This window comes from Eubalaena glacialis, chromosome 1 (genome assembly GCF_028564815.1).
Source record: "Eubalaena glacialis isolate mEubGla1 chromosome 1, mEubGla1.1.hap2.+ XY, whole genome shotgun sequence".
NCBI classification, from domain to species: Eukaryota; Metazoa; Chordata; class Mammalia; order Artiodactyla; family Balaenidae; genus Eubalaena; species Eubalaena glacialis.
In genome coordinates, this window is record NC_083716.1 from 198622358 (window position 1) to 198634389 (window position 12032).

The window sequence follows — 12032 nt, forward strand, 5'->3', positions numbered from 1 at the left end:
ATACCACCTCTCCTTCTAGATTAATATCAAGTTAAAACTGGCATAATTATATAGAAGTATATCAATTTTATATAGATATAAAAATTATAAGGATGGCATAATTCTTCATAAGCACTCATTTGATATAAATTGTTCCTCACTCTTCACTTACTCTCTATGCTGAAGAGGAAAATAAAATCTCTGGCTCATTTTATCAAAGTCATTTCTTTCTAATTTAAATTTTTATTCTCCAAAATTTTTTATTAAACTCCTTCCAGGAGAACACAAGTCAGTATCAGAACCTGGAAGAAATTTTTAATCATTATTATTTACATTATTTTAAACATCTGTGATAGGTAGAAAACACACAAAATATACACAAGCTTTCTTTTTTTTAAATTTAATTTTTATTTTATATTGGGGTATAGTTGATTTACAATGTTATGTTAGTTTCTAGTGTACACCAAAGTGGTTCAGTTATGCATATGCATATATCCAATTTTTTTCAGATTCTTTTCCCATATAGGTTATTACAGAATATTGAGTAGAGTTCTCTGTGCTATACAGTAGGTTTGTGTTGATTATCTATTTTATATATAGTAGTGTGTATATGTTAATCCCAAACTCCTAATTTATCCCTCCCCCCACCTTTCCCCTTTGTTAACCACGAGTTTGTTTTTGAAGTCCGTGAGTCTGTTTCTGTTTTGTAAATAAGTTCATTTTTATCATCTTTTTAGATTCCACATACCAAGATTTTCTAATTAATATTTTCCCCATTTATTTATATCCCTTATTGAACATCATTTTAAATTTTATGTGGAAATGCTGTCCAAATAAAAATATACTAAAATATATTAAAGTTTACTTATTTTATTGATGTTTCAACCAATATTTTTATAAGTTTAACAAGGGTGAAAAATATATAACTGCAGCCCAAATCAGTAAAAGAGGTACCTATGAAATGTTAAAAAGTATATTCTGTCTCAAATTATGCATTTCTATTCATCCTCGTAAATGAGCTTGAAAATTATCTTTGTGGAATTTTTAAGAACTATTTATAGAAGCCCTTACAATAATATCATTAGAAGAAGTTACTAAAATTTTATCAGTGCAGCTCCCTGGTTTTGAAGGAAGAAGATTTTTTTTAGACAACTCATATATGACCCTGTACGTCCTCCTGATTTTGGATTTATGAGTTCCCTGATGGTTTTCTTTTTATACAGTGTATCCTATTATGTTTCCATATACATAATGAGCTATAAGAAAAGATTCATTATAATGGGAAAAGTTAGAGTTATGTCATGTGAAATAACACTTATTTCAAGTTTGCATTTAGAAGACAAAGAGCAAAACATAAGTAGACTGAATTTCAATTAGGTACCTGGAAAAAGATTAATCCTATCAGTTTACATGATTAAAATAATTTTTTCTATCTATCTACCTACCTACCTATCTATCTATCTATCTATAATGGATCTACTAGGTAGAATAATCTAGGTTATTCTGCAGTAATAAATAAGCCAAGATCTTTGTGGCTTATAACAATAAATGTTTGATTCTCAGTTAGGTTACTTGTTGACTGCAGATCATTTAGAGATTCTTCTCTACGGCTCTTTCCCATGGACCCAGGCTGACAGAGCAATTGCTATCTGAAGCACATCAGGGCAATAGAATGCAAGAGTGAATTACGTCAACAAATTTCCTGTTGGTTGAACAGATATAGTCATATGACCCATTCAAGAAGACCAGGAACTGCATTCTTACCCTGTGTCTAATAGGAAGAAAAATGGAAATATGTGATGTAAACAGTACTGGTTATATTACAGTGAAATCATAGTTTCCTATGACTGCTGTAACGACTTCCTTATTTAAGTTTTTGTTTTATTTGTTTTTAATTTTAATCTGTAAAGGAACTGTTAGTTTTTAATCACCCCTAGGTGCAAAGAAAATATTTAAAATGAGTGACTAAAAAAAATTAACAAATGGAAAATACCCTATTGATCCTAGGTAACAATGTTTAAGTTTTGAAATAAATCTTCAATAAATAACTGTCAAAAGTAAGTTTAAATTAATAGACTTCTAAGTGATAAACATTTTTTTCAAAGCAAAAAACAAAGATCAGGAAAATAAAAATCAAAAAACAATAACAAAACAAATCATATGATATGGTATTGCCCAAAAGACCAGAGCAAAAACTGATTTATAAAAGAATGAAAAGAAGTCATCCTAATAGTAAGGAGTAAGCCAATTATACTTCTAGTGCCATACAACTGGTTACTTATGAAACATTAAAATCAAATCACTTCAGGCAAGTGCTTTGTAATGGATTAACTTGTCCATGATGTAATCAAACTTTAGAATAATATTACAAATGCCAAACAGAACTTTCAAACAGCAACATTAAGACCCTTTGCCAGCTGAATCTATTACTGCAGAGAGAAATCCTTCAGGCAATGTTAGGTCACTGATTATAGCAATTTATTTCTCATTAGCTTATAACAACCTGACCTCTTCATCTGTTTCTGCTCTATGAAGTTGCACTTCAGAATTTATATATACAAACTCATAAGGAATCATTTTATTGCTTTCATTCAAAAATGAATTCTATTCTCTAGAATTCTAGTCAGGAATGCTGACCAGTTGGCTCTTCTAGTTGGAATTTCACAAGATATTCATACTCTATATAATAAAGAAAATCAGAATCACACCCTGTAGAGGTGCATAATTGTAACACTCATCAAAGTATATTCAAAATAGTTAATACTGGTAGAAAGATTGAAAATTTAACCTCATTCAATAAAATTCTAAAGACATAGAGCAAAATTCAAGGAACAGAAAATCCTTACGTCATTATAAAACAAAAGTTTCAAAAGTATAGAAAGTTACGTGAAACATTCTAATTCATCATTAAAATTTAGCATAACTTTGTCATTAAAACTAAATAAGTGTTCTATCTGTCTGTCTATCTATCTATCTATCTGTCTATCTATCTATCTATTTATCTATCTGTCTTACAGTTCTGGAGACTAGAACTCTGAAATCAGTTTCACTGTGCTAAAGCCAAGGTGTCAGGAGGACTACCTCCCTCTGGAGGCTCTAGAGGATAATCCATTTTATTGCCATTTTTTATTTTCTCCAAATGCATTCCTTGGATCATGCACCTTCTTCCATCTTCAAAGCCATCGGCATAGCATCTTGTTTGTCATCATATTACCACACTTTTCACTCTATTTATGACTTTTTTTCTCCTTCCTTCTTCTCATTTTTGGGGAATTTTCTCTAAGCATTGAAAGAATGAGAACACTGGACTGGAGAAATATAAGAAATTTAAAGGATTACTCAAAGAGAAAGCAGTCTCTGAATCTGGTTTAAAATTTCCAGTAAAATATTCTAATAGTCTCTGTATTATGTGCCTACCATTTTGTCCAAATACTGTGGGCAGGAAGATGTTTAAACATACTTAACCACTATTTGGTCATATGCTTACCACTATATCAAGCAGTAGGGTACTATGATTGCCAATCCTAGAAATATATAGACTGGGGGTTTATAAAAGGAAAGTGGAATTCCTATTATCAGAATAAGAAATGCTCAGTACAGAGGCAGTTCATTCTAAGCTGATGTACAAACAAATCTTAAGTCTGTTTATCAACAGTTGATTTGCTAGATTTCTGCAACATTATGCTGGTTTCAAGAATACTAAGAGTGAAATTCCAAAACAGGCATTGCCATTCTTACAATAAGTTCCAGTGTCTTAAAATGTAGACTGTTCTGCGTTAGCTCTTAACATTAGGCATCTTGTGTCTAATATTAATAACTAATGATAATGCCTAAAAATTGTGTCTAATAATAGAGCTCTTGACTTATGAATGGATTCATCAGTCAAACACAGTGGTTCTTTCATTTCTCTTTATCCTGGATACTGCCAATCTAATTTAAAATGTCATTTCTCTCACCTGAATAAAGACAACAACATCTTATCTGTACAGTTTCACATCATGGTCTATCTACTGCAAAATATTCTCCATATCAAATCAAGCTTTCAGATTAATGTTTCTTTTTTCTTTTCATGGAATTACTAAATTATGTTCTTTCAGTTTGAAAAGGTCAGAGGCACTCTTATATATATTAAGGAATGGGAGGTTGTTGTAAGTTAAAAGAGTAAATTAAGAAAGAGTAGTGGTAAACAGGCTTGGTAAACAACCAGAAAATAGGAAGACGCACTTCAGCTTTGGTGACACAATTATCTTGCTGCCTCTTCAGAAATGGTATTTATTTTTGTGATTTTTGACTTTGTTGACTGTCTTATTGATGAGAGTCTTTGGATCAAGTACTCCTTGACCATAATCTTCATCAGGACAGTGACTGTCAATCCTGTACAGCATTATATATCTCTAATATATGATTAGCTATATACCTAGTTTCAACTAGAAAAGAAGGATGAAGGATAGATTTAGAGGAAAATATAAAAATAGATTATTTTATTTGGTATAAATGATTCTTCTTACTCAAAAGGCCAAACAGAATCAAGAGTAGAAAGAAGAGGAGCAGCAACCATAATTAAAACTATTAATCACAGTCACCTGTTCTGCAATACATGCCAAGTCATCACACAATACCTGTGTTATAGTGGAATTCATTGGGAGCTATAAATGGTAAAGAAGATCCAACTAAACATAATTACTAGCCCTGAGAAGAGAATAGGAGCAGTTGAAGATAGTGTATATTCACAGATATATTAGGGAAAGAAAAACACATTTTTGAAATGAAGAACTGAAATTGTAGGTGAAAAAGTACATGATGTTCTAGAATAAATAGAGAACAAGGTATATATTGGTGAATTTATTCAACTTCATGGTAAAGAAAATTTTCTGCTATAATTAAAACAGAAAGAACATAAGTAAAATGGACTAAGATAAACTTGGAATGAAAAAATATGAATGCTAGAAATGGAGAAAAGTCAAAATGTTCTAAGAAAAATAAAAGGGAATTTTATACCCAAATAAATTGTAATTCAATTAAAAAGTAAACAGGGAAACATTCTTGATTATGAAGGCTCTTACTCCATTGAGTAGTGATTAATAAATTGAAAATAAATCAGAATACATTTTAAATTAATAGATTTCTAAAAAGAAAGAGGCAAGATAAATAGACGTATAAAATGCAGCAGATTAATAATATCAGAGAAAAGATAAAAGCATTATGCTAAAAATTTAGTCCATAAATTAAAAAAAATAATAATACATCACATGTAGTATTTTAGTTTCCTAGGGCTGCAGTAATGTTACCACAGATTTGGTAGCTTAAAAACAACAGTAATTTATTCACCCACAGAAGGACTGAGTACTGAAATCTGAAATAGGTGGTGGCAGGGCTACACTCCTTTGGAAGACTTTAGAGAAAAATCCTTCATTGTGTTTTTCTAGCTTCTGGTGTGTCCCAGCAATCCTAGGTTATAGTCTTTTTGTTCCAGTCTGCCTCTATGTTCACATGGCCTTCTTCTCTGTGTACGTCTCAGTATTTGTTCCCTTCTTATAAGGACACCCATTACTCTTATAGGAGCCACCCTAATCCAATATAACCTCAGCTTAACAACATCTGTAAAGATCTTATTTCCATCTAAGGTCGAATTCTGAAGTTCTTGATGGGCATGAATTTGCGGAGAACAATATTGAATCTACTACATGTGGAATACGAAAATTCATCAAATTTACAAGACCTAAGAGAAAATAAGGTGAGACAAGAGGAGATGACATATGGACTGGCAGAATTCAGGAAAGAAAAAAAGTCCCAGAACAGAGGGCCTTTTTGTAGCAAGCACATATTAGAATAGACAGTGTTAGAACATAGTCACAGACATCAAATAAGAGATGAGAAAATAGAAAATGAGAAAGTAAAAAAAATAGTAAAGCACTGAGTGAAAAAAAGTGTGGCTGAAATTTTCCATATTGCCAAACATTTCTGACATGCAAGAACTCATGGAATTTTGTTTCTCTGAGCCCTTCATTATGAAACTACAATTGGACTAACTTCAGTCAACCAAGAAATAAATGGAGAAACTCGTGGTAATTTATCAGTGATTAAATTGGACCACTCAGTTTCAGAGAAACCAGTCATCAGGTGGTGAGGAAAACTCAAGTAGCCCTCTCTAGAGGCCCAGGAGAATAAACCAACATCTAGCACCAACTTGGCAAAACATGTGAATGAGTTACCTTGGAAGGAGATCGTCCAGCTCCAGGGAAGCCTTCAAAGGACCGCATCCTGGCTGACATGAGTGCAACTTCTTAAGAAACCTGGAGTCGAATTATCCAACCAAGATAGTCATGAATTCCTGATCTACAGTAACTGTTAGAGAGTTGTGGATCTCCGAATAAACAACTGCTGTAGTTCTGATTTGGTAAAAGATTATGAATGTTATGAATCATTAAAATGTAGACATTATACAAATAGGAATAGTAGTGAGTAGATAAAAACACCACCTATTTGCTTGACCTTTCTCTAATAAGAAAGCTTTGAGCCTTTGGATAAGAGGCTGGAACCCCCTTGCCCTCAATGACCCAGGCAAAAATCCACTTCTTCTGAGGGAGGAGTAGAAATAAAAGGTATCTTTTTTGGGGGAAGAGTAAGAAGCATTCGTAGATACAGTATTGGCACTGATTCAAAAGTCAGCCCCCACCGGAGGTATGGAAGGATCTGTTTCTCTCCCCAGGACACTTTAAATATACGAGGCACATTTTTGCTTTCATGAGGGAGGTGTCACTGAGAAGGTCACATTACTGAGGCCAATGCAGGACCAGGAGACGCAAGTCCTGCTCCTCCCCATTAATACAGTAATGAGGAAATCTCATATATCTGAAAAAAATACAAAAATTTTCCTAGAATTTTCCTAAAGCATGAAACTGTAATAGCCACAAAGGAAACCTATACAAATAACACTGATTACAAATTGTATCAATCTGCATTAACCGGTATAACAAAGTAAGAAAGTAATTACAATCTCAAAAATTTGTTCTAACTTGGTTTTAAAATTCTAGATGATTCTTGGCAATAGATGATCAAATTAAAACTAAAAATATTGAATAACAATTAATTAAATAATTCATATCATCTATAAAATTAAATCAATGGTCAGAAAGACTGTTTAGGTTAAAATATATTAATAAACAAAAAGCACAGAAATAAATTATTGTGAAAATATAAAATGTATAAAAAATTTATAAAAATAGTATTTCTACTCTAATTTTAATTATTTCTTTTACACTGTTTGCTTTAGGTTTATATTGCTTTTTTCTCTAGTTTCCTAAAGTAGGGGTTTAGATTACTGATTTTAGATTTTTCTTTTTTTCTAATATATGCATTCGATCCCTGTAAGGACTGCTTTTACTGCATCTCACAAAGTTTGTTTTCTTTTTATTTTCATGTAGCTCAGAATATTTTTTCATTTCTCTTGAGACTTCCTCTTTGACCCACATGCTGTTTAGAACTGCATTGTTTAATTTCCCAATATTTTGGGATTTTCTAGCTATCTTTCTGTTATTAATCTCTAGTTTAGTACCACTGTGGTCTTAGAACTTGCTTTGTATGATATATACTTTTAAAAAATTTTTAGGTGCTTTTTATGGCCCAGATCATGGCCTGTCTTCATGAATGTTCCACGTGAACTTAAAAATAATGTATATTCTGCTATTGTTGGATGAAGTATCCTATAAATGCCAATTAGCTCCAGTTAATTGAGGTGCTGTGCAGCTCAACTATGTCCTTACTGGTTTTTTTGCCTGTTGGATATGTCAATTACTGATAGAGAGGTGTTGAAATCTCCAACTAATATAAATATCAGTTTTTGCCTTATATATTTCATATTTTGACTCTCTGTTGTTAGGTGTTTGCAGATTAAAGATATGTCTCTTTGGAGTATTGACCCCCATACGATTATGTAATGCTCCTTTTTATCCCTGATAATTGTTCTTGCTCTGTAGTCTTTCTATGAAATTAATATAGCTACCTGAGGTTATTTTTTGTTCTGTTTTTTGTTAGTGTTATCATGGCATATTTTTCTCCATCCCCTTACTTTTAATCTATCAGTTTCGTTGTGTTTAAAGTAGTCCTTTTTTAGACAATATGTAGTTGGGTCATTTTTTTTTTTATCAGTTCTGACAGTCTCTGTATTTTAATTGGTATATTTAGACCATTTATATTTTAACTGATCATTGATGTAGTTCGATTAATGTCTACTGTATTTGTAACTATTTCCTACTCCTTGCAATTCTTCCTTGTTTCTATTTTTCCTCTTCTTTTTCTGCCTTCCCAGGTTTTAACTGAGAATTTTATGATTCCATTTTCTCTCATTTCTTACCATATCAATTAAACTTATTTTTTAATCTAGTTGTTGCCCTATAGTTTGCAGTATACATTTACAACTAAACTAAGTCCATTTTCAAATAGTACTATACTGTTTTATGAGTATTTCAGGTGGCTTATAACAGGAAATACCCAATTCCTGGAAATTAATAAAGAAAACCAATGAAACCACAAACTTGTTCTGTGGAAATATCAATAAAATTGATAAACCTCTAGCTAGGGTAAGCATGAAAAAAAGAGTAGATACAAATTACTAATACTAGAAATGAAAGAGGGATAATCAGTACTGATCTCATAGACATTAAAAAAGTGATAAAGGAATGTTATGAACCATTTTATGCCTACAGATTTGATAACCTAGAGGAAATGGAGAAATTCCTTAAAAGATATAATCTACAAAACTCACACATGGAGAAATAGATAATCTGAATAAATCTATAACTATTAAAGAATTTAGACCAATAATCAATAAACGACCAAAAAAGGAAGCACTAGCAAAGACAGTTTCACTACTGAATTCTACATACTATTTAAGAAAGAAATGATTCCAAATCTATGCAATCTCTTCCAGGAAATAAAAGCAGAGGGAATGCTTCCTAACTCATTCTGTGAGTCCAGCATTATGCTAATAACAAGACCAAATAAAGACATTAAAATAAAGGACAACTACATATAAATATCTCTCACAAACATAGATGCAAACTTTTTAAACAAAATATTAGTGGAATAAATAAAAATAAATATAAAATAATTATACACCACAACCAAGTGTGATTTATTCCAAATATATGAGTGCTTCAACATTTGAAAATCAATTAATGTATTCTATCACATCAACAGGCTAGAGATAAAACATCTCTTGATTATATCAATAGGAAAAGAAAAAATGCTTGACAAAAACAAACATGTATTCAAGTAAAACTCTTAGCAAACTAGGAATAGATGGGAAATTCCTCAACTTAATAGATCTACAAAAAATCTACAGCTAACATCATACTTAATGGTGAGAAACTATGCTTTCTCTTTAACATTGGGAATAAGACAAGTCCCTCTTACAATCCCTATTCAGTATGAACTGGAAGTCATTCTTGAAGTCATACTTGAAGTAGCTAATTCAATAAGACAAGAAACAAAAACTAAAACATATAGAGACTGGGGAAGAAGAAATAAACTTGTCTATGTTCATAGTGACATGATTTTCTATGTAGGAAATCACAAATAATTCACTAAAGACCTCCTAGAACTAATAAGTGATTATAACAAGATTGCAATATATAGGTTTACTAAACAAAGTTTAATTATAAGTTCAGTATATAAGTTTTATTTAAATTGGGAGGGGAGAGATGAATAGGTTGAGCCCAGAGGTCTTTTAGGGTGGTGAAAATACTCCGTGTTATTATAATCAGGAATATATGTCTTTATATATTTGTCCAAACCCATTGAATGTACAACACCAAGAATGAACTATAACGTAAACTATGGACTTGGGGTGATTATGATGTGTCAGTGTAGGTTCATCCTTGGTGAAAAATGTACCATTTTGGTGAGTGATGTTGATAATGGGGGAGGCTATGCATATGTGAAGGCAGGGGGTATGTGGGAATTCTCTCTACCTTCCTCTCAATTTTACTGTGAACTTTAACTGCACTTAAAAAAAAATTATTTAATTAAAAACAACAACAAACAACTAGATGACCTTGGGTTTGGGTATGAGTTTTTATATATAACACCAAAAGCATGATCAGTGAAAGAAAAAAAATGGAAATTTGGACTATATTAAAATTAAGAAAAATTTGTCTGTAAAACACTTTTAAGAAGATAAAGAGGCAAGCCACCATCTTCAAGAAAATATTTGCAAAACACATATCTGATAAGGAACTTATATCCAAAATATACAAAGAACTCTTAAAACTCAATAATAGGAAGATAAGCAACATAATTTTTTTAAATGAGGAAGCTATTTAAACAAACACTTCACCAAAAAATATATACAGATGTCAAACAAGCATGTGAAAAGATTCTCAACACTATGTATCATTAGGAAGTCATAAATTAAAACAATAACAAGATATCATGACACAAAAGTACTAAAATCAGAAAAACTGAAAATACCAAATTCTGGTAATGATATGGAGAAACATGAATATTCATCCATTGCTGCTGGGTGTGAAAAATATAATTTCAAAGTGAATTCTACAATAATTTTTAGGAAGAAGTAGGTTCAGTGCTTTATTAATAATGTCAATAGAGAAAAAAGAAAGAACAATTCCAATACATTCTATGATGCAAAGAGACCACTCATTTAATCATAGACACACACAAGTAAGACACAAACAGAAGTTATAGGCAAATATGAGTTATGATGGAGCATAAAAATCTAGTATTCATGAGTATAATCCAATAGTATATTAAAAAATAATGGACCATATTCATGCAGTGCCCCTACTAGGAATCCAATCATAGTTTAGGGTAAATATTGCACTGAGCACACAAATATATAAAGTGTCAAAATATCATATGATAATCTCCTTTTCTCTCTTTCTCTCTTGTGTATGTGTGTGTGTGTGTATGTATGTATACTAGGTCTCTGTCTTTCTATGAACTTATTTACTTATGTATCTACCTATCTCTATCTTTACTCAAAAGCCAGTATTGTGCTTAATGTCAAAACCCATGAGGTATTTAAATTAGTATTAGTAGTGTTATACTCTTTTTGGTGGAACACCCAAGCAATACTCTTCCTAAAGAATCAAATTAAAAATAATATGATGGAAAACATCCCATTTATTATTGGAATGAATATATAACAAGTAAGTGCAATGAGAAATGTTCAATATATATAAAGAAATGTTTTAAATGTTACCGAAAGGAGATTTAAATAAATAGAAGATGAAGTATGGCACGTATCTCATTATTTATTCTATTAATTCTTGACTGATCAAAAATTTAAATTTAATACAGTCATTAAAATGGAAGAAGAAAACTTGAGAGGCTTCAGTTATAATGTTTTAGTGAGGGAAGGCATTGCAAGCAAAAAAAAAAAAAATTATTCATAAGCCTAAAATAAGTCCATGCCTTAAAAGTCAGTAACACAAAGTCAAATAACAAATGAGAAAGTTGGAGAAATATTTTATGTCATATATATACACACACATATACATACAGTTGTTAAGTCATTAACATTTAGCAATTCTATATTTTCCACTAGATAATATTGTAAAATTAAACACACCATATTACATTGTTTATACCTTGTTTCTTCTAATCAAATTTCTTCTACAAGTAAATTTGAAACCCTGATGATAGGTAAATATAAAAATAAGTTTTTCAGGTGTTGTATTTTAAATTGTTTCTGGTAAAAATTTTTAAGACCATACACATTTCCCCATTAATGTAAATATGCTGTCACTATGTCATAAGCTGATGTGTTTTGTTTCTCTGTTCACCTTTAAATGAAATGTGTTTTGAAGGATGAAATCTAATGTAATGAATATAAGTCTGAGGTAAAATTACTGAAGTAGCAAAAAAACACAGAATATATAAATACCTCAGAGTTCTAAAATTTGGAATTAATGCTGACAATATACTCTGCAGTGTGCTTAGAGTATCTTTATCGTTATCATCTATATTCTGGAGGTTCTCTTGGGATTGCCTTTTCTTGCTCATGGAATTTTGTTGACACATTAGATGTCAGC